This window comes from Triticum dicoccoides, chromosome 4A (genome assembly GCF_002162155.2).
Source record: "Triticum dicoccoides isolate Atlit2015 ecotype Zavitan chromosome 4A, WEW_v2.0, whole genome shotgun sequence".
NCBI classification, from domain to species: Eukaryota; Viridiplantae; Streptophyta; class Magnoliopsida; order Poales; family Poaceae; genus Triticum; species Triticum dicoccoides.
In genome coordinates, this window is record NC_041386.1 from 675665626 (window position 1) to 675690792 (window position 25167).

Below are 25167 nucleotides of genomic sequence, written 5' to 3' on the forward strand. Positions count from 1 at the left end.
CACGGTTACTGCACAATGATTGGTAGCAGCCGATACATTACTGTCATCACCCGCATGAGCAACAGTTTAAAAACCGTAGGATGTCTACTCCTAATGGATGACTTGGTGAATAGTCTGCGCGGTTTATATTCGCTGGGTTTTTTCGTCATCCTCCCACCTCTGATTTTTTTCGTCATCCTCCTCCCGCGAAAAAAAACACGTGCCAAAAAAAACCCTACGATCGATGTCTCGTCCCCACAGCAGATCGTTCTCCGCCGCCACCCCGCAGTCCCGCACGACCTTGCCTCCTCGATCCCACCTCGACATCCATCTCGCCGCCACCTCTTGCTCCGCCCCGCCGTGCGCCACCCGCCGCCACCGTGCCTGCGCCGCCGTACCCCGTATCGACTCCGTTTTCTGAATCCGGCCACCGCCGCGCCTGCGCCGCCGTCCCCAGTATCCACTCCGCTGTCCGAATCACGCCGCCGCGCCCGTCTAACGGTCTGTGGCCGATGATCGCGTCGACCGGGACCGCGTCCCTCCCCAAACAGCGGCCATGATGAATGGCGCCGCTCGGCTATGGTCTATGGAGGCGGCGGAAGATGTAGGCGACGTCCACCGGCCGCCGCCCGGAAACTGGTGTCGTGGTCGAGCTGGGCGGAGTCTGAATCTGCATCTGCGGGTGAGGAATCTGAATCTGCGGGTGGAGTCTGGAATTAGCTCAACAAGATCCAAAGTCACTGTCAAGATACAGCAGTCCTCGTACAGTCGTAAGTTAAGTAAACCATTGGATTGGGTGACCCGATCAAACACATGCCTATGCCAAACGAGTGAGCTTCCAAATGGCACGACTCAATCCGGCCGCCAAGCGAGTCAACGCAGCCACAAAGATTTTCAAGCACGCCTAAAATCGTTCGAGGATCGATCAGCCACCCAAACCAAGCGACGACGACAAAGAAGCTTCCCCTCTTCTTCTTCTTCGAGGTTGCAGTAGTCGCCATCCTCGCGGCGGCCATGCGCGGGCCTAATCCCCTCCCCCCAAAAAAAAGTATCAGGTGAATGGTGAGAAATCTCTGACTGTTTCATTGGTGCAGACCGCGGCGTGGCGGAGCAGGGGCTGCCTCCCGATCCCCGTGGAGGTCACTGCCGCCCTCTTGGAGATAAGGCTGCGGGATCCCTTCTTCCGGTACGTTGTTTGGATGCACAGTTCCAACCTTTTTCTATTGCATGTGGATTGATTTGGGACGAAGTTATATATGTGATAGAAATTTTCCTCTAGGACTGGAGTGGCTTCAGATGATAAGCTGGAGTCGGACGAGATGCTCGCCTTGCTGTACAGTATGGCAATCATCAGGTGAGGAAAATCCTGGTGCTACTTTCGCCTGATGTGTGTTAATTGAATAGTACTGTTGATTTACTTAGGGAAAATGGGCCAGTGGTTCTATCACGGTGCCAAAGGCAAAACACCGCCTCTTATCAGTGTTAGAAATTTATGGTTTTTGGTCTACCCCATATTTATCTGCGCTTATCCGTGGTGCCGCTCACAATTCACATCTCTGAGGCTAGGGGGTAGGGACCTTCTTATACTGTCTTTTCTGACCGATGGACTGACTCGCCGGGTCCCCGCTCCTCGGGGCCAGCCCCTCCTCCGTGCCGGATCGCGCATCGGCTTGGAGGCCCCTCGGGCTGCCGCCAGTGCGGGAGTCCTGTGTGGCCGTGCGGGCTGGGGACCGAGCGGTGGGGCCCGTGTGCGTTCCTGGCGAGGGCTTGCTGGGGCTGGCCGGGATCTGAGGTTGGTTGATATGTTCATGTAATGAGGTTCACTGAATATCGACTACATCGCCGGGGCATGATAGTGGGCGCTCCTCCACCTAACACCGTCACAATACCACATACCAGCCACCCGGATGCTGGCACATGCTGGTTACATAGGTTACATCGTGTGTCTATCATCATGTTATATTGGAGGCCTAGGATACATGTGTCACACAACTCCTACCTTATCTACACATGGAACAACTCAAAGTCCAACTGAACCTTGTACAATATATTTGACACAATTCTAGTATCATCTATGTAGTCTTTCCTTCAGAAAGGCGAAAATGAGGTGGCCGGAATGAGGGCATGAATGGGTTATGCCATTGCTCAGCATTATTCGGATGGCTTCCTCAGCTTTGGAGTAACATCTATGCTAAGTATACCCTGACTAGTGTGATGTGCGCCGTCAAGTTGGAAATGTGACCGTGTGATCGCACCTCCTGGGACATAATCTTTGCCTCATCACGCAACCTGAAAATAGCGTATGCATGTATCATAGAGTTAAAACTGATCTGCACATTTGCAAGTTAGGCCACACTCGTCAATCTCAAGTCCGGTAACTGTAGTTTCGGAAGTCAAACACTACAGAAGAATTCTACTCTAGGCATAATACAATGTTCCTTCATTCTATCGAATAGTAAAGATGCCTCCCTGAAGAGATTCAACTGAAAAGTATGAATGAGAGTGTGGGGCAAGAAAAATTGTTAAACATGAAAAGGGTAATCTTCATTGATTGTTCTAAAAATGTAGGATGGACCGACCAGCCTTTCCATAGAAGTTAAGCATATTTGTGTATATCTTTTCATCGATTGGTAAGCCTAGCTCTTATGCAGCAATAAACATTTCAACAGCCTTGTCCATCTTTCCATCTATGCCATAGGCACTGAACACCAAAATTAAAGCTAATGACAAAATGATCTAAGTCTCAACACAAACAAAAAAGAGATAACATGTACAGGTGCATATTTCCGGCTCATGTTTTGCTATGTTTTATCAAGCATCTACCTTATCATTATGTTGAATGTCGGCAAGTTCCGGGGCATTAGTTCACAGACCGTCGGCCAAGTTGTTCCAATAGGGAGGCCCAAGTACGTAAATGGCATTTTTTCCACTTTACATTCAAGCACACTTGCTAAACCTTGCACGGCCTCTTATGTTATGTAAATAGGCATCATTTGCGACTTGGAGTAGTTGATCTTGAGTCATGTGGCTCTATCATATTAATCCAGGATTCTCTTGACAGCATGCAATTCATTTTGTTTGGTTGGGGGAATTATTAACGTGTCATCTGCGTACTGTATAACCGAGAATTGTTCTGATGCTAGTTGGTTGATTGGTGTGTTCTTCTTGCCAAGCTTTGTTTACTGTTGAATGTAGAAGATCTACTGTGAGGAAAAATAAAAGTGGAGAGAACGGATCACACTGGAGCACTCCTCGACGTCATTTAAATTCAGTACCTGGTATTCCATTAAGTAGTACTAATGATGTTCCAGATTCAAGGATCACTTTAAACCACGCGCACCAACTGTGATTGAAACCTTTGCATTTAAACATACTGAGAATAAGGGAATGCTCCACGGTATCGAATGACTTCTCAAAGTCTGGTTTTAGAATGATAATCTCCTGCCTGGAGTGTTTACACTGATGAATATATTCAAAATCCCATCCTAGGCAATCTTCGATCAGACGTGATTCAACGAAGCCGTATTGGTTCCTATGTACAATATTTTAGCTTCACGCCGAGGAATCTAGGGCTCTCTCCCAATAAGAACTTCTCACTCGCAAGATCATTATCTCGATCATTAAATGCACAATCCAGGAAAGAATGACGTATTGGAGATGGTGTGCTAAAGTTTCTTAGGCCATCCATGGAGGGGAAAACACAAAATTCTTCCATATGTCTGCCTCCCAACGTATGAGGAAGAACAAAATTTTCTCACTCACGCACGATGTTATTGTTTTCACCTCTCACCACCACAAAGCCGCGATCTTACAGGATTTTTTTGTCTCCCTCATTGGTATACCAGCTTCGGGCCCTTCTTTTATAGAAAATATTGGCCCCTAGTTAAACAGCTCATCCTACCTTTCTTTTATCAATTTCATCAAAGTGTGGCAGATACGGAACGTATAAACCATGCTCACATCGTCCTTCTCCATAAAAAGATACGCCAACCTCACCTGATGCCTAAAGACCCATCTCCCTCCAGAACTGCCCGATCAAAGCTGTTACCAAAGACTTAACCTCTCGCCTTAAGCCACTCATACCTATGCGTACATGGTAACCAGACTGGGTTCATCCCCGGAAGGAATATTGCTGAGAAATATGTTTTTGTAGCAGACCTTATTAGCTCTTGCCACACACGCAAACGAACCACCATGGTCTTCAAGCTCGACTTTAGAAAAGCCTTTGATTCTGTGGCATGGCCTGCCCTAGATAAGATTCTACTCGTTCGTGGTTTCACCCAAACCTTCCATAATGGGATCCAAAACATACTACAAATGGGCAAAACTGCCATTCTACTAAATGGTGTTCCGGGCAACTGGACTGAATGCAAGAATGGCCTTAGGCAAGGTGACCCAGCTTCTCCCTACCTTTTTCTCATTGTAGCCGACCTACTCCAGCAGCTCATCTTCTAGAACTCAAATGTTGCGCTCCACCACCCCATCTTCTGACACTTACCTCCTACCGTACTACAGTACACCGACGATGCGCTCATCATTGTTGCCGCCTCCCCTGTCACCGCCGCAGCTCTCAAAGTAATCCTAAGCAACTTTGTTCAAGCTACAGGCCTGACCATCAACTTATTCAAAACCACTCTAGCCACACTACACACAGATGCCACCATGGCCTCTACCATTGCCCTTGCCATGGGCTGCACCCGCGCCCCTTTCCCTCAAACTTACCTCGGCCTACCTCTTGCCCACACCAAACCTCCATCAAATGCCTTCGCTCCCTTGGTAGAACGCTCTCGCAAATTAATGACTGGTTGGCGTGCCAAACTGCTAGACAAAGGAGATCATCTCATCCTCATCTCTATGGTTTTAGATTCCCTCCTTACCTATTTCATGTTCGTCTTTCGCATCCCTAAAAAGGTCCTCAAAACCATTGACTCCCTCCGTAGGGCCTTCTTTTTGGTGGGAGAGGATTCTTGTTCTGGAGCTCAACACCTTATTGCATGGAAAAATGTGTGTACCCCCAAAATGTATGGTGGTTTAGGGCTAAAAAACCTACATGTTCAAAACAATTGCCTACTCATGAAATTCGCAGATAAGGCTTTATCCTCTTCTCCGACACCTTGGTTGGAATGGTTAGACCTTCAACATCCAAACGCACTAGTCTCCTCCTCCCACCAAACCTCTTTTCTCTGCCACACCATCTCCCAACAAATCCCCACCCTCCAGAAAATGTCCTTCGTATTAACAAACAGTGGTTCACACACATACTTTTGGCTCGACACTTGGTTGACCCCAAGACCTATAGCTACCACCTTCGCCCACCTCTTCTCACACTCAACCCTAGAGCTAGTAAAAGTGTGGCTAATATTCTACGTTACGGTATAAATACCTCCGTAATTGTCTCTATCTTGGGGCAGAACAAGAGCTTATTTTGCTTTTGGCTATTTTGCAGGACTTCTTACGTTCGGCGGAGGAAGACCAAAGGTTCCTACATCGAGGTTATGACTTCTCCACCAAGCATGCGTATGGCGCTCTCATGTCTCGGCCTGACAAAGAACCCCTTGCCCCTCCCATATGGTGTTCCAAGGATCCACGCAAGATCAAAATGTTTGCTTGGATCCTCTTCAAAGACCGTCTCAACACTAGGGTCAACCTCGCCCACCTGCATATCATCTCCACCGACATATGCCCTCAATGTGCTCTGTTACTCGAGGACTCCATCCACCTCTTCGTCACCTGTCAACTCACCAGCGGGATATGGCAGCACATTGGTATTTTTCCCCAGATCACCGACATCTCTGAGTTATGGGACACACCACTGCCCCATAAGCTTCCCCATAAAGCATGGTCATTGGTTCTCATGTCACTACTATGGAAGATTTGGGCAATGTGTAATGATATGTTATTTAGAAGTGTTGATCAATGTTCTGTAATAACCCTCAGGTCCCTTATTCCTGACTTGGATGTATGGTCACATCGTCTCATGGAGACAAGTGACAAGGAGGACGTCTTCTCGTAGCATTCCTACATCTCTGTGTGCTGCGTCGTGCCTATGTAATTCTGTACTTGGTGCCTTGACAGCCTTCTGAATAATACATTCAGGTGGGGAGCTCCCCCCCCCCCTCCCCCGGTGATTCTCAAAAAAAAAATTAGCTTCACAAATTCATGCATAAAGCTGACCTGCCCTGGGTTATGATCATATGGAATGAATACTATGACTTTACACCTCCTCAAGTTGTCCAGAGTTGTGGATCATTTTGGTGGAGGTATGTCTTTTCTATGATGAGCATCTGTCGGGGCATCACAACATGTATCCCAGTTGCATGAGACACAATTCTACTTTGGAAAGATCTGTGGCATGAAGAACATGTTCTTATGGACTCACATGACCATCTATTCTCCTTTGCGAGAAATGAAGATGGCTCACTCTCTTAATTTCAGGCAAACCATGATCCTGCCTCACACTTCGGCCTACCACTATCATTGGAAGCTAGAAAAGAATTGGACGACTTGGCACATACCATTCATGGCATGGCACTTGAACCAATGAAACTGATGAGTGGGTTCTATGTTGGGGAGAAATGGATTACAAACCAAAGGAAATCCTACAAGTTCCTCTTCAGGAATATAAATGCTCTCAACTACATTACAAAGATCTGGATATCCAAACGCATTATGAGGCACAAAGTTTTTGCGTGGCTAATGTTAATGGACATGGTAAATACAAGAGATATGCTCCTCAGAAGACACTTTGACATCGGTGAAGACCACTCTTGCTTTACATGCACAACTCTGGAAACCAACACCCATATGTTCATCGGTGAAGGCCACTCTTGCCAGACGATGTTAGGAAGTAATCCATATGACGTGGGACACATCACTGAAACACAAGCCATTTCCGATCATACAACAAGTGAAAGGAAACGACCATTGTTCCAAGAAATAACAATACTCTCAGCATGGAACATTTGGAAACAAAGGAATAAAGTCCTCTTTGATGGTGCACAAGCATCCCACTTGGACTGGCTTAGAATATTGCACATGGACATGGAGATTCTAAAGTTTAGATTGTCACAAGACATGTGTGCACCTTCCTAGAGGGCTTCCTACCAACCATCACTTTGTAGATTATGAGTCACCCTAGCTTGTAATTTTATTCTGTTCTGGCCAATGGCCATGTAAATACTTTGTAACTATTGCTTTATTTGTAAACCAACAGTAGGAGCCTCTCCTACTGTTTTAACCGTTCAAAAAAATGATCCGAGGAATGCCATAGAATATGATGTGATCACATCTGCTGACAGCTAAGTATAGTTTGCCTGCTTGGAAACTAAAGCTCTAGCGGTTAGCTATGGCACCCTAGCCTTGGAAATTTTACTTGCCCCTCTAATGAAGAGGAAAAGATGTTTATCCATACCTTACTCGAGCATCCACTTGATAAAAGTATTGTATTCAACAGTATAATACTCAACTTCACTATGGAAGCAGCCGTGTATGATGGCCTATGACTCCTGAAATTTCCCTCGTAGTACTTTCATGATATGAGTATACATCGTATTAAAATGTCCTACCACGGTTACTGCACAATGATTGGTAGCAGCCGATACATTACTGTCATCACCCGCATGAGCAACAGTTTAATAACCGTAGGATGTCTACTCCTAATGGACGACTTGGTGAATAGTCTGCGCGGTTTATATTCGCTGGGTTTTTTCGTCATCCTCCCACCTCTGATTTTTTTCGTCATCCTCCTCCCGCGAAAAAAAACACGTGCCAAAAAAAACCCTACGATCGATGTCTCGTCCCCACAGCAGATCGTTCTCCGCCGCCACCCCGCAGTCCCGCACGACCTTGCCTCCTCGATCCCACCTCGACATCCATCTCGCCGCCACCTCTTGCTCCGCCCCGCCGTGCGCCACCCGCCGCCACCGTGCCTGCGCCGCCGTACCCCGTATCGACTCCGTTTTCTGAATCCGGCCACCGCCGCGCCTGCGCCGCCGTCCCCAGTATCCACTCCGCTGTCCGAATCACGCCGCCGCGCCCGTCTAACGGTCTGTGGCCGATGATCGCGTCGACCGGGACCGCGTCCCTCCCCAAACAGCGGCCATGATGAATGGCGCCGCTCGGCTATGGTCTATGGAGGCGGCGGAAGATGTAGGCGACGTCCACCGGCCGCCGCCCGGAAACTGGTGTCGTGGTCGAGCTGGGCGGAGTCTGAATCTGCATCTGCGGGTGAGGAATCTGAATCTGCGGGTGGAGTCTGGAATTAGCTCAACAAGATCCAAAGTCACTGTCAAGATACAGCAGTCCTCGTACAGTCGTAAGTTAAGTAAACCATTGGATTGGGTGACCCGATCAAACACATGCCTATGCCAAACGAGTGAGCTTCCAAATGGCACGACTCAATCCGGCCGCCAAGCGAGTCAACGCAGCCACAAAGATTTTCAAGCACGCCTAAAATCGTTCGAGGATCGATCAGCCACCCAAACCAAGCGACGACGACAAAGAAGCTTCCCCTCTTCTTCTTCTTCGAGGTTGCAGTAGTCGCCATCCTCGCGGCGGCCATGCGCGGGCCTAATCCCCTCCCCCCAAAAAAAAGTATCAGGTGAATGGTGAGAAATCTCTGACTGTTTCATTGGTGCAGACCGCGGCGTGGCGGAGCAGGGGCTGCCTCCCGATCCCCGTGGAGGTCACTGCCGCCCTCTTGGAGATAAGGCTGCGGGATCCCTTCTTCCGGTACGTTGTTTGGATGCACAGTTCCAACCTTTTTCTATTGCATGTGGATTGATTTGGGACGAAGTTATATATGTGATAGAAATTTTCCTCTAGGACTGGAGTGGCTTCAGATGATAAGCTGGAGTCGGACGAGATGCTCGCCTTGCTGTACAGTATGGCAATCATCAGGTGAGGAAAATCCTGGTGCTACTTTCGCCTGATGTGTGTTAATTGAATAGTACTGTTGATTTACTTAGGGAAAATGGGCCAGTGGTTCTATCACGGTGCCAAAGGCAAAACACCGCCTCTTATCAGTGTTAGAAATTTATGGTTTTTGGTCTACCCCATATTTATCTGCGCTTATCCGTGGTGCCGCTCACAATTCACATCTCTGAGGCTAGGGGGTAGGGACCTTCTTATACTGTCTTTTCTGACCGATGGACTGACTCGCCGGGTCCCCGCTCCTCGGGGCCAGCCCCTCCTCCGTGCCGGATCGCGCATCGGCTTGGAGGCCCCTCGGGCTGCCGCCAGTGCGGGAGTCCTGTGTGGCCGTGCGGGCTGGGGACCGAGCGGTGGGGCCCGTGTGCGTTCCTGGCGAGGGCTTGCTGGGGCTGGCCGGGATCTGAGGTTGGTTGATATGTTCATGTAAAGAGTGACACTCCCTCCTTTTCCTTTTTATCCTCATCCCAGTTCACGTGCAGGCACTAGATTGCTGGCTAGATCTTCCTAACTCAACCACTTGATATTAAACTCTGTACATGTATAGCCAGATTGCTTGCTAGATCTTGCTTTATAACTTATTCATTGACTGCCATACAAAGGTTCCTGTTTTGAATTTTGTTTCAGATTTTAATTTTTGTTCTAGCTCTTTTTTGTACAGACAATGTGTATGCCGTTTAAACAATGATTATGACATTGCGAGGCCTGGTATAGATTGTATTTATTATTTATTTATTTCCAGTTTTGGTTAAAAGTTGTTACTTGATACACCTACGTGCTCTTCAATTGCAGGTCCATGATGCAGTTCTACCTCTCTACGTGCTTTTATAATCATGTGTTTGTTTTAATTTGATTTTCTCATATATACATTGTAGGTGTTCCTATTTATGTTTCTTGCTGTCACAAAAACGCTATCTTTGTTGTGGCCAAATAATAAGGAGAGACAAACATTGCCGCTACATTATGTGCTTATTCCATCATATGTAAATATTAAATTAATATGCGATCATCCCTCACAGTAAGTGACACCTTTTATTTCGTATATCAGATGTATAATGCACAATCATCTCTCGCTGTACGTGAGGACCATCAAAAGGTTTGCTAAAGTTTAAAAAGTGCCCAATTGATAGGTCACGTCAGCATTGGGCGTGCATCTCTATAACAGAAGGAGTGGAATAGAAGGCATCAGGTATGTGGTTACGGCTTGTTGTGTTCGCCGGGCTCTCTCGAACAAGAAGAAGATGTGCTACCATGAATTCCACATCTTGCCTCTTGTTGTTTAATGGTATTCACTTTGAGTAGCGATGCTGTGGCTATGTGGATTTGTCGGTGAATTGCCAGCTTTGATGTGTTCGGGTTGGTGATGAAGTGAGATGGTTTGTCGGTGCAGGTGTGAAGCATCCATTTGAGTATAGGAGTACCGATGACATATGTGCTGAGGTGCTGAGGCTTAAGGGTGCACACAAGTCAACCAGCATCTGGCCCCATGACCTCAACAGTGACGGAGCCAGGTACACAGCCAACCATTCACTTTCCTCTGAATTGGGACATATGCTTTCAACAATGAGGCTGGCCTGTGTGTGTGGTAGAAGTCCACGATGCTCAATCTCTCGTTGCTTCTTTCTCTAAATCCTCTACATGTGTGGTAGAAGTCGTTCGAGCATGCACAAATCAATACCAAAATTTACATGTTTCTTTCTATATGTGTGTACAACTTTCTCTCTGTGGAGCGAGTAGGTGGAGCACAAGGGCGATTTGATATGCCAAATTCCCACTAAATTGCATAGTTAATGATTCAAATCTTAGAATCTCATAATGGATGTCCAATTACATAAAACTAATTTTATTTGTATATGGAGTATGGCGATTTATTGTAATGTACATATCGTTTTTCGTATATCATGACCTCTTTGTAATGTTTGCTTCGAGCACTTGTTTCTGCTATCCCTTGAAATTAACTTTTGGAAAACTAATTCGCCTTATTTTGAAATAGAGATATTAATTGTTGGGATCGTATCCATGTACCATCATCTAAAACCCATGTATTCATGAGGTGGCGTTAATTTCGACTAATCTGCCCCATGGACAGAATCTCAAGACCATGATTGGCAGACCAACCCACATACAATACCTTGAGACTAACATCTACCCAAAGTTCATCTTCTGGTATGTCTCTGAACATCTCTGATCACAATACTCTTAGTTGGTACGACATCAAGTTCCAAACCAAACCAAACTTGGCAGCACTGCTTACCAATAAATTAAGATAACTTTTGCAAAAAAGGTTTTGTCGTAATTTGTCATATCAAGATGAGTAGCACTGTATTGTTTCCTAGCAGTAAGATTTGATCTGTATGAATACTTGATTAGTTCATTTTCATTTATAGCATTGTAGATGTTCGCCTCTGCTACTCGATTTCCATAATGGAACATCCAGTTTAGGTGGGCCAAACAGCCGGTAAGCTTAAGAATTGGTGGTAAGCTCTTGCAAGAACTTGCAAGCTTCTTGTGTTAAATTTCATTTATGTTCCTGTATTTTTTCTTGAATCCTTGTTCTTTTTGTGTACTTTATACGGAGGTTGCAGTAACTCACGGCACTACAGTTTTCTTTCCATGTACTTTGTAACATATAGCTGTACATAGTTACTGTTATTTGCGTTTTGATTAAAATGAGAACATAATTCTTATGATCTACAATGTCCGTATAGTGTATCTCTTCTAGATGGAAAGGTGTGCGGAAGGGATTTGTACCAATTGACCGGGTAGCAATTGAACAGGAAGAGGCTTAGTAAGGTAATCTATTGCTAACTACAGCTGGAATGCAAAATTTTATGTTGTAGATTAATATAAGTTGTTTTGTGTTACTAGGATAAAATAGTAGAAGAGCACTAGAGGATGCTTGAAGGAATTCTAAAGCGGGATGAGAAGTGTCGCAAAAGAATCAATTCTGCTGGTATCGATTACGAGTGTCCAGCCCCTGTAAGTAACACTTGATGCTGTTCATTGATTCAATAAATTGATCTTACTTCATCAGATTTGAATTAGCTCAGCAATTTGCCACATAATTGTAATTGTATTAAGAAAATTTCAACTTTTTGTTGACCTGGAGCAAAAGGCATGCAATTGTAGTGCCCTAGAGCCAAATTTGCATGTGTTACTGTGTAGGTCCTTGATATTTATAGTACTGGTTGTTTATTCTTATCTACATTTGCTTACTGAAATAATTTATGTATTGGCACCAAGGTTCGTCCCAGGCTTTGCTTAACCATATTTTGAGTTGTGCTTCAATTGTTTTTCGTTTCATGCCGTATGTGGCAGTTACTCTCTGGAGATAAGTTGTACCGAATAAACAGTTCATAATTGATCACTACATTAGCTCCATGTAATCTCATGTAAAAATGCAGCTCCATGACCCGCTTGAAAGAGAGGAGAAGGGTTGCCTCCCGTCCGTCTCATCCCATCCCCTTGTGCCAGCCATGAAAGAGAGGAGGGAGAGCAGAAATGAGCGTGGTGGCAATGCGCCGATGCTGGCCGGTTGAGGCATGGTCGACGTGTCAGTCAAGGGGTCCCTGCATTTGTGATCTATGATGGTCGGCTCGCTGTGGCGGTCGGCCATGGAATAGTTGTGAGGGAGAGCACCCCTTTAGCGCCTCTCCGCATAGTTCTTCCTTCCCCTACCGCCGGTCAACAGTTCGATATCCTTGTCCAAGGCCGGCGTGTACAGTTTCAGCCTCGTTCCCATGGATGGCAAAGTATGTCTTGTCATGATGCGCAGGTACACACATAGGCATACCGAAATCGTTATTGATTTATCCATACAGTTTCATGTCCACATTGACATTTATTTGGGGGAAGTGTTGTTGATTTATTTTATTCAGCGCCACGAGTGTTCAGTGTTGATTTTGTGGGCAGGCGTTTTAGTGAGCTAGCAAGGAGCGTAGTGGATCTGTCATCATTTTGTTTAAAATGGTTGAAAGATGTTGAACGTTGGCTCTATACTCAAGTCTGATATGTCTTGTATTTATTCTATAGTTAAGTACAATAGTTTTAGATTCTTTTACAAGTGCTTCATGATTTTACCCTGTGTGCAGAAATCTTCTAAGTTGCCACTTAAGGGAGAAGACATGGGGTCGGAAAAATGTTAAGATTGACTTGATGTGTGGTAAGGAAAAGCCAGTCGAAAAGTTTTTGATGCTTGAGCATTCACTACTCAGTTATTCTTTTAGGTACGCATAATCTTCCAAGTTATAATCAATTCCTTTTATTTGGGCACGCATAATGACCATTCCTCGGCATCAAGTTCTTCTGGTTAGTAATTAATACTCCCTTCCCATATGGATTTTCATGATGGTTGTTCATTTTTTTGGGATAGCTTACCAGGCTTATGCCTTGAAAACTGAGGTACCTCCATGATTATGCTTCTGGTCTCAGTACAATTGTTGTTTCGCCAAAATTCAGATGCGAAGAGGAGTTCCTGATACTAGATGAGCATACCAGCCTACTTGCCTACAACCAAGGTAGAATTATCAGCGGAGACACCACAGCCAGAGCTGGTGACTGAAGAAAGCCTGCAGATAGCTACCATCAATGTCTTTTTTTTAGCCAAGATCTTCCACGTGACCGTTGTTTTCGAAGCCTTATCTGCAGTTGAGAATATAAGGCGAGAAGACGCAGGTGCACGATACATTGGATACTACAAAGTAGACACGGTTCTACAAACGACATGGCAGAATATCTATACCATAGTTGAAGCAAAGCACCCTATATCCATGAAAATAAATAGTATACGGATTCCTATGTCAAGGAAGAAAATGAGACAATAACATTTGATGAATATTCAAGTTCTTGGTAGAAAGTAGGAGTGCTTATGAGGGGTGCTGCTATAAGTGGATGGCGGTAATCAGAAGAAATTTGCAATTTGGTGAAATAACTACCTCATAGAAGAGTTAATTGGTTTCGATGTAGGAAAAATCTGCAGGCTGGTTAAGCTTTGATGTATAAATAGTAGCACTTCGCTTTGTGTAAAAAAAGTTCTTGCTAAGGTTATCCAATGGGCTAAGTTTTCTAAATAGTGCTGACTTGATATTACAGTACTAAAATCTCGAGAATCCTTTGGACCAAGGCAAGTAGTGTTTGCAATGACTTGGTTTATGATAGTCATTGCCATCAAATATTTAAACTTGCAGATATTCCCGTTCTTATCATGACATCCACAATAACTGAACTATCTTGCTTACAATGCTTCACACAAATAGATAAAAAAAATTATAAGTTTTCTTATCAGAAACAGAAAAATTACACCACCATATGTGTGGAGTGTGTTGTAGTGCTCCACAAAAATATTTTGCCATGGCTCCTGAAAACTTTTAAGGATAGAGCAAATTGCCCACAACAATTTCCATGAAATTCCTTCTATTGTGGTGGCAAGTATAATAATTAATCCTGAAAAATATTATTTTGTGTATAATCAAACACTTAAATAACTGATTGAGGGAATTTGAGAGGATGGAGAAGATGGGGGCACAATAGGGAAATGGATGGAGAGAGATAAAGAAGAGAGTGGAGATGAGAGACAGGGTGAGAAAGAGGGTCTTTACATAAAAAAAGGTCGACAATGATGGGTAAGCATGATTAGTACGAGGGTAAAGTATATATCATACAACCATTGTCATATACAAGGAGCCCGTAGCAACGCACGGGCATTATACTAGTATATCTAGTTCCTTTCTCCACCAAGGCATAAGCTTTCGCCTTATATGTGCATGTGCTTGGAGACTGGAGTAATCTAACAGGCTTTGAATCTGGGTTTGCTGGAAATTGACATGTCAAAAGGCAAATAAGTGTATTTTTAGGGGTGGAAACAGATCGGATGCGGATCGGATATTACTCTTACCACTTTCATTTTCATTTTTTCAAAACCAATACGGATGCAAGTATGGATGTCATCGGATATGGATGCGGCTCAGATGTTATTCTAATACGGATACGTGTCAGATGATTTCTTGATTCAGAACCGATAAGAATATTAGCGATAGATTGCTTAAGTATATTAGTCAATAGCTATGTGACATGGAATAATCAACTTGTGACATATAACTAGTCAATGATAAATAGGTTTAACAATAAATACTATTGTAATGCATAATATTTCTAAGTTTAATCACACAAAGAGTAAATTTTGACCACTTATTTGGCTTTTATGTTAGATAATTGGAATATTGGGGCTAGAATTTTGAAAATTACCTCCCATAGTCTTAACTGGATACGGATATATCCACTTCCATATGAATATTGGTGTCAAAATCTCATACCATATTTTATTTGTCATTTGTTAAATAAATTCGGATACGGATAATTTCCGTTTTTCATTTTTGTTCGGATGCGGATGTTTCAGATACGAATTGGCATTTTCTCGAATAAAAATATTGGATATTTCTGATTATCTGCTACAACTTTCCACCCCTATTTTTATCCTAGGTACAATATATGGAAAAATATGTACCATGTTGAAATAAAACACATCACATGAACCATATACGACCACTATTAATGAGGACCTTTGATATGAAATTTCTCATGCATTGATGCAATATTAATGTTTCTTTCCACCACAACATGAGTGGCTATCAATGCAAACAAATATACCAGCATGAAGCGAGGGTGCTCTCTCCAGGCTTCACGGGTTATTTCAGTACATTTCTCCCGTGCACCAGCTGTTAAACTAACAACAATGCAAGGTAGTAAACAGAAAGTTAGTTTAAGAGTAGGAGACATAGGGAACGTAATTCCTATGTTGGATTGAATTCTTAGTGCAATTAATAATGTAGCAACATGAGCATTCCCTAGTTCACATGCACATGGGACAAACATTTTATTGAACTAGGTATCTGCCCGTGCGTTGCAACGGGAATAAACGCTCCCATGGCAATAAAACAGGACTATTTTGGACAAAACCACTACCATAGCTGCGTCAATGGGTCGGCAGAAAAGTATTAGTTCTCGGCCATATTCATTTACTTTCATATATGTTCATTGTCCCTTCTTTAAAATATCATAAATATATATATATATATATATAGTATTTTTGTGAACAAATAGTCATGATATTATTTTAGTAATCTAAAACATCTTATATTTGTTTTTTTAACCGAAAACATCTCATATTTGTTGACAGAGGGAGTAGTAAATTATCGTATCAAAATGTCCCTGCATATATGGCTATAACAAAATCCAGGATAAATATAATCACAACAACCACTTTTGTGCATAAATAATTCAGTTTTTCTACAATTAGATTACGTGATGCAAATCTAAATCTATATCTTTAACTTCTCTATTGAAGGTAGAAATAGTACACACCATCTCATTGTATAGTTCTGAAACCTTTTTCAATAAATGAGCAAAACTAAATCGCGATCACATTAAGTTAAAAATTAAAATAGGAAATGCTTTGGTACACCTTGGTACACCCCTAAAAAGTTGCACAGATCTCAATCCAGAACAGTGGTAGTACAAATTGAAGAACTAATCTATTGAGCCAAAAAGGATAATATGGTCATCTCCCATACAAGACCATGGTTGCCGCAAGCACGTTGATCAGCTGAAGAGAGTCGCAGACGCCGGCCATGCAGCCGACAGTGGAAGCGACGGACTTACCGTTGTGCGGGACCTCGAGGTTGTCCTGCTCCCCCCGCCGCGCCATGTCCCCGGCCTCTTCCGCGCTGTTCGCTGTGGTTGTCGCCGTCGACGAGGGCAGCGCCTTCAAAGCTCGCAGCTTTCCTCCCTTCACTTGCGGAGGGAAAGGACACACATGCATCTCGTTTAACATTCCCCGCTTTTGTCTGCCAACTGTGCTGCCTCCGCCTCTGCTGGCTGAAACAATTTTGACCCAACAAACCGCGGCGTGCACGTATCAGGATGGTTTGTCGACCCCACCGGTGATAGATTAGCAGAGGGCGCCCAAAATCCATATATCCGCATGCTGATTCCTGGTGAACACGCATGCACATATACACAAGATTGATGATCGGGGTTCTGTCGATCGCCAGTTGGGTAGAATTGTGCTATTTTCTGCTGTCATTTTTAGCAACCTGTAGGTTAAGACAGAAATATATACATCATGAAAAAACAAAGTTGCACAAATATTTGCTATTATCTCACACATTGTAGGGAGATATGGCAAACCAGTTAACAGATACATCAGGTATTCATGGGTAAAATAATAATTGACAAAGCAACCTACCTTTAAAGGAATCATCAAGGGTGGATCGGCTAAATCCATTAACACCTGGGCGTGAAAATAATTGCCTTCTCATCCGACGAGATCTGGAAGATTGCAACAACATAATAGCATCAGGGAGCTGCTATGACATGCTTCAGGTCATATTATTCTTCCAGCATATTCCTGTACGTGGTGTGGATGTTCTTGCACCAGTACCTCGTGGTGCTGGCCATGCTAGTTGTCAGGGCGACGTCGCCCGGCTCAATCTGGTCAGAGGCGTGTTCGTCGTGGGCGATGCACACCACCGCGTCAGTCCGATGCACCTTCTTCTACTGCAACGGCTCGGCCTTCGGGGCGTCACTGGTCAGGTCTCAGCGTGCTCGAGTCCGCCATGAGCTTCCGGGCTTCCCATGCGGTGACTGATGCTCGCCTGGTGCCAATTCTATCAGTCAATGGAGGAAGATCGCGGCGAACGGGCGGAATGGCAGATGGGCACGGAGGATATTGGATGGTGCAGCGGACGGAGGTTGGGGCGAGATCGCACAACACAGCGGACGGGATGCATTGATCATGATGGACGGCGAGGTCCCGCGCAACACAGCCGCCAGGTAACAATAGAGCACATGAGCGATTGTGCACGGGGCCATCCCGAAGCTTTTCAGGTCAGATCACATGGAGCGATTGTGCGTCGGGTTTTATACAATTGGAAGCCCAATGGAAAGCATGACTGATTGGATGAATAGATGGAAGGGATCGAGAGTGATTTTAGGAGGTATAGATGGAAGGGATCGAGAGATATTAGCAGAGGTATCCCATGAGAATCGTGCATGCGTGGGTTTTCCCATGATCCACCTTTGATTTGGAGGAAACTATGCTGCGGGAGGAAGACCTTCCGGTTTTAAAATTGGTGGGGGTAAAAAATCGGAAGAGGAGGGGGAAGGGAGTGTATGTCGGGGGTGACGAAGAGGTCGGACGAAACGTAAGACGGGAGATGGAACACTCCGTTTCTTTTAGGTAGTAGAGATAGTGATTCATAGTCCTAGCTACTTCCTGCACAAGACTCTTGATGAAGGCTGCCTGCGGAGGATAGATGCCATAGTAGGCCATGTTGTAATCATGCCCATTGACAGTATAGTTGCACATAGCAGCTTGTCCTCCAGTCAGCCTAGCAAAAACTGAAGACCGCTACAGCACACTGATCTCATTGGGAGACCCAGGCATGCCAAAGAAAGCATGTCAAATACAGATATCATGTGATGCAACTGCTTCAAGAATCATGGTGGGCTTCTTAACATGGCCCAAATATTGCCCTTTTAGAGTTTTTGGGTAGTTCTCCCATCTCGAGTGCATGCAATCAAGAGATCTGAGCATCCATGGTCATCATCTTGCTTCCGAGAGTGTCACAAGCCTTTCGGTGCCTGCGACAATTGGTTCTCTCAAGTATTGAGGTCCAGACACCTTGACCATCGAAGTTGCAAATTTGACAATGGCGTCTACCCATGTGCTCTCAGATATCTGGATTTACTCGTCCCTTGAACCTGCGGCCGTGCCATATGCAAGCATCCGCACATTGCAGCCATACACTTCTGATGACCAGATAAGCCAACTCCTCCCACGTCATCCTTCTTCAAGATGAACTAGTCATCATAGCACCGGCCGCCGTTGTAGAGGCGATCAGACACATTTTTTGCATATGAAAGCGCTGGCAAAAATTGTCCGCGAATTGGGCATCGGCGTCAAATTAGTCGTCCATCAGAATCAAATGCCCCCTTGCCCTCATCCGATTCTGCACTCAATGATCCTAGTTCAAGCCCTTGAAATTGAGAACATGCTCTTCCGCATGTTGCGCGTCTGCAAGAACCGCCTACATCATCAGTGTTTCATCCTCATAAACATCCTCGTCGGATGACTCAACGTAATGCTCGTACATGTACTCCATGTCTGAATACATTGATTAAAATAAGGGAGAAAAATTTTGAAAAAATTCGCACGGGCATTTCACCAAACAATCGTCGGGCGTGTTGACTCTACGGACAGCATCCATAGTGGCGGATGGTTCCTGAACAACGGACAAGAGATGTGAAACTGCGCCGTAGAAAAACTGGCGTAGGCGACCGGGTGGAGCAGCGAAGGTCGCGGAGGGTCCTGCAAGGGTTTTACGAGCGGCCAGGGTGGTGCAATGGTGATGCCAACCAGGGTGGAAGCTGAAGCAGAGAAAACGGGAACGGATGGAGACGCGGGGTCTGGGTATGGTTTTGGGTGAGCTGAGGGTGTCGGAGCCCTACGTAAAGATGGTCCAGACTCCCGCAAATTAGCCATCTAGTTCTCTTCTGATTTACGTGAAAACGAACGCGAACCTATGCGGGACGGTGTGGGATGGCAAGTTGTGTCTAGACAGGGTGTTCTAGACGTTCGCGGGCTGAGAATCCACTTTGAAGATGCCCTTGTCGCACCAACCATTCGTGGGAGTGTGGCCGTGTGGGATGGGGTGATCTCGAGCTAGGCTTTCGACCATAGCCGGAATCTCGTGGATTTAGAAGAAAATGACTAATCATAGACTAAACTAAGGTGTAGTGAGCTGACACTTAAACCCAGAGTAAATTTTCAAAACCCACTACTATTACCTCGCTCACTGCCGAAAACCATTGTTTTTATAAACTAGTCGCCAACCCGTGCATTCGCACGGGCTATAATATTTACTTATTTGATAATGTTATTTTGTGATAATTAGCATGGAAAACTATTTTCTGGTCCGACATAACATTTTATGGTTCTGTTGGTTATTCCCCAAAGTTCTTCCATACAAACAAACATCAAGGCCGAAACAGCATATTTTGAAAACAACCGGTAGACTATACACAATATTAATATTATAGTTAATATTATTCCTGGTGGCCCGGTTAGTTCATTGACATTGTATTGTTGTGGACATCTGTATTAACTGATACTGCCTTGATAATATATTACCCTTTACCTAAGAAAACATTCCCGAGTATAAGTTGGTTAATATTGAAGCTATTTGCCAAAATATAAAAATGATGCGAACATAATTATTAAGAAAGGTGTTAGGCAAAATATGGATTACAAATGCAAAAATATATCATAAGGTATAGTTAATGCGTTGAAAATAAAGGTTATGATCATGTACTACAATGTGTTGCGTTAGTACCATAATTTTCTAATGTATATAAATTAAAAAAATAGCCTAGATCGCATTGACTAATATTTTTCAAAGGACCAGTTACATATCTGAATTCTTTAATGACTGGGCATTGCATTTTCAAAAAAAAATCCCAAATTTACCATGATAAGTGATTGCTGTATTTTTCTTGTTTAAGGTTGATTCTTGACCTTCTTAAACATTTTTGATTTTACAGTACCATATATTTTGGTGCCCTACAGAAATTACCTGGTATATATGGTATTCTTTTGTAGCGTATAATTAGTTAATCAGGAAGTCACATGTCATGTTTTCAGCCGAGAAAAAGTAACATGTCAAGGATAGTAACACTAGTAGAAAAGGGGGCAATGGTCCAGGCCGGTCTAGCCCATTAGTACCGGTTCAATCCAGAACCGGGACCAATGGGGGCATTGGACCCGGTTCTTGAGCCCCGGGGGCCGGCCGGGCCACGTGGGCCATTGGTCCCGGTTCGTCTGGACCTTTTGGTCCCGGTTGGCGGGACGAACCGGGACCAATGTGCCTTGCTCCTGGCCCACCACCATTGGTCCCGGTTGGGGGAATGAACCGGGACCAAAGGCTTCCCTTTAGTCCCGGTTCATGCCACGAACCGGGACCAATTAATTGCCTATATATACCTCGCGAGCAGAGCACTCTCACTGCTCTGTTTTCGTGGCCGGCGAGGAGAGAGCTTTGTGTTGCTCTACAAGGTTGTCAGAATCGTGATTCTGAATCGGATCGGAGCTCTGATGGCAGGATCGCAAATCGTAGAATCTTCACTATCAGGATCGTAAGAACGTAGATTCTATGAACCAAAATCGTAGAATCATAGGGGTTAGTTTGGATCGTAAAGTCGTAGAATCGTACAATAGAATCGCGATTCTGACAACCTTGTTGCTCTAGCTCACCTCCTATGCACACGAGGTGTTCGATGGAATGCCCGAGCCACACTACTTAAGCTTTCTCCTCTCCAAGCTCCACCTCCAAGCTCCATTTTTCTCAATATTTGTTTAGGTTTAGCGGTCCGTCACGTCCCGTCCCCGTCTTCACCGCCGTCGATCGCCCGCGTCGCCGGCACCACCGTGGTGAGCCTCTTGTTCTTATCTTCTTTCTGAAAGGAAAAAAAACTCTTACTTGTATGTTTATATAGATACTTGTATAATTTTCTTACTTTTATTATTGCATCTTATATAGTGTGATGGTTTTGGTATCCGCCCCCGTCGGCCCTCGTCCTGTCTATGATTCAGATGTGGTATATATTATCTTTTCATAACTATTGGTTCATTTATTGTTTATGAAAATTATGCCGACCAACGTGACATAGATTTTATTTATCTAGGAGGTTGTTGAACCGGAAATTCCAACCGACCCTATTGTCGAGAGGTTAAATTTAGTTGAAGAAGAAAACAATTTGTTGAAGGAAAAAATTAGAAAAACTGAGGAGGAGAAGATGATATTGGAGTTGCATGTTGCGGATGTCATCGATGATCACAAGATCAAGATGGATGCAATGCGCTTGAAGATTAGAAAGATTAAAAAATATGCCATTCATACCGAGGCTTGGTATCATTATGCCGTTGGATCAGTTGTTACATTGGTTGCGATTATGATCGCATTTGTTTTCGCATTGAAATGTTTTACATAGTTTCAGTGTATGGTTTAATTAATTTAGATGCTCTGCAGAGCTTTATGTTGTTAGATGAGAACTATGTATGTACTTTGGTTTTAATGTGATGATGAACTTCTATTAATTTGGTCACTTAATTATATAATGCACGCAGATGAACCGGCAATGGACGTACGGTTCAAGACACACCTCCGAGTACATTAAGGGTGTGCATGATTTTCTCGAAGTGGCTGAGGCAAACAAGCAGAATGGTTTTATGTGTTGTCCATGCCCTGTATGTGGGAATATGAAGTCTTACTCTGACCGGAAAATCCTCCACACCCACCTGCTTTACAAGGGTTTCATGCCACACTATAATGTTTGGATGAGGCACGGAGAAATAGGGGTTATGATGGAAGATGGCGAAGAAGAAGAGTACGATGACAACTATGTGCCCCCTGAATACGGTGATGCTCCTGAAGATCAAGAGGAACCAGACGATGTGCACGATGATGCTGCAACGGGCGAAGCTGCTGAAGATCAAGAGGAACCAGACGATGTGCCCGATGATGATGATCTCCGCCGGGTCATTGTCGATGCAAGGACGCAATGCGAAAGTCAAAAGGAGAAGCTGAAGTTCGATCGCATGCTAGAGGACCACAAAAAAGGGTTGTACCCCAATTGCGAAGATGGCAACACAAAGCTGGGTACCGTACTGGAATTGCTGCAGTGGAAGGCAGAGAATGCTGTGCCTGACAAAGGATTTGAGAGGCTACTTAAAATATTGAAGAAGAAGCTTCCAAAGGATAACGAATTGCCCGACAGTACATACGCAGCAAAGAAGGTCGTATGCCCTCTAAGATTGGAGGTGCAGAAGATAAATGCATGCCCTAATGACTGCATCCTCTATCGCGGTGCGTACAACGATCTGAACGCATGCCCGGTATGCGGTGCATTACGGTATAAGATCAGACGAGATGACCCTGGTGATGTTGACGGCGAGCCCCCCAGGAAGAGGGTTCCTGCGAAGGTGATGTGGTATGCTCCTATAATACCACGGTTGAAACGTCTGTTCAGAAACGGAGAGCATGCCAAGTTGATGCGATGGCACAGTGAGGACCGTAAGAAAGACGGGAAGTTGAGAGCACCCGCTGACGGGTCGCAGTGGAGAAAAATCAAGAGAAAGTACTGGGATGAGTTTGCAAGTGAGCCAAGGAACGTATGGTTTGCTTTAAGCGCGGATTGCATTAATCCTTTCAGGGAGCAGAGCAGCAATCACAGCACCTGGCCCGTCACTCTATGTATGTATAACCTTCCTCCTTGGATGTGCATGAAGCGGAAGTTCATTATGATGCCAGTTGTCATCCAAGGCCCTAAGCAACCCGGCAATGACATTGATGTGTACCTAAGGCCATTAGTTGAAGAACTTTTAGAGCTGTGGAATGGAAACGGTGTACGTACGTGGGATGAGGACAAACAGGAGGAATTTAACCTAAAGGCGTTGCTGTTCGTGACCATCAACGATTGGCCCGCTCTCAGTAACCTTTCAGGACAGACAAACAAGGGATACCACGCATGCACGCACTGTTTACTTGACACCGATAGTATATACCTGGCAAGTTGTAGGAAGAATGTGTACCTGGGCCATCGTCGATTTCTTCCGACCAACCATCTTTGTCATTGCCGGGAATACATTTGGAAAGGATACAAGATAAACGGGAATACATTTTACACGATTGACCAAGATCAAAAGAGCACCAACCAAAACAGCGGTGTCCGCTTTGATGCAACAACCGAGAGGGGAAATGACACATATTATGGTTACATAGTGGACATATGGGAACTTGACTACGGACATGATTTTAAGGTCCCTTTGTTTAAGTGCAAATGGGTCAATGTGTCAGGAGGCGGGGTACAGGTAGACCCACAGTACGGAATGACAACAGTGGATCTGAAAAATCTTGGATACACTGACGAACCGTTCGTCCTAGCCAATGATGTGGCACAGGTTATCTATGTGAAGGACATGTCTACCAGACCGAGAAAGAGAAAAGATAAGGAAGTGAATACATCATACGATGAGTCAAAGCGTCACATAGTTCTTTCAGGAAAAAGGGACATCGTGGGAGTGGAGGACAAGATAGACATGTCTGAAGATTATGAAAAGTTTCACGAAATTCCTCCCTTTAAAGTCAAGGCTGACCCCAGAATCCTGATAAACGATGAAGATTATCCATGGTTATGGCGCAATAAGCAAATGACACAAGCGAAGAAAAAGTGAAGACTTTCTCCCGCAACTATTATGATGATACCATGCCAACTTTGTAACTGATGAGTATGATACCATTGTCCGTTTTGTACATGCACATGCTATGTGTGGGTCAATTTATGATACCATGCCAACTTTCAACTTTTTCAGAGTTCATTTGAAATGCTTTAATGTCTTATGGTTCGGCCCTCGTAATAATTAAAAATAGCAACAATAAGTATTTTGTTGTAAGTAGAAACAAAATAAAATAAATAAAGCAAGAAAGAAAACAAAAAACAAAAAAAGTGGAAAGTTTATAATTTTCCTAAAACTAAAAGCAAAAAGAATTAAAAATAAAGCAAAAAATAAAAGAAAATAAATAATGCACAAAACAAAACAAAAAAACTGGAAAAAAATAAAAATAGCAACAATAAGTAAAGAAAACAAAAAAATGCCCCCCACTGGGCCCCCACGGCCTGAATACGACTTGAATCCCTACTATGGGCCAGGATTCAGGCCCGCAGTAGGCCCAGAAGGCCCATCAGGCAAAGCAGTCGCAAGTAGGCCCATAAGCCTGCAGTAGAGAGGAGTTCGAGAGGGGTGCGGCAGTGGGGCTTATAAACCATTGCGCGCCCCTCTCAACTAGCGAGGTGGGACTAAACTTTGGCACCGATGCGGGCATCACAGGGGCCTTTGGGCCCGGTTGGTGGCTCCAACCGGGACTAAAGGGGGGGGCATTGGTCCCGGTTGGTGCCACCAACCGGGACTAAAGGTCGCAGCTTCCCGCCCTTTGGGCTGCCGAAAAAGAGGCCTTCGGTCCCGGTTGGTGGCACCAACCGGGACTAAAGGGTGCATTAGTCCCGGTTTGTGCCACCAACCGGGACCAATGCTCCTTGTATATAAGTAGCACTTCGCAGTTTTGCAGAGTTCATCGCCACCAGTTGCCCCTCGACGACGCCGAGCACATCGACGCCGCCAGGCTGCCCCGACGCCGCCCGCCGCCCCCG

General features: G+C 44.6%; 1 long non-coding RNA gene across 1 annotated transcript; it reads left to right on the forward strand.

The window, feature by feature from the left end:
- The first annotated feature begins 9929 nt into the window (after nt 1-9929).
- Nucleotides 9930-11689, forward strand: LOC119289687. The gene is made up of 3 exons (XR_005141580.1): nt 9930-10096; nt 11295-11365; nt 11616-11689. It is a non-coding gene; the product is annotated as an uncharacterized LOC119289687 (long non-coding RNA).
- The last annotated feature ends 13478 nt before the right edge of the window (nt 11690-25167 follow it).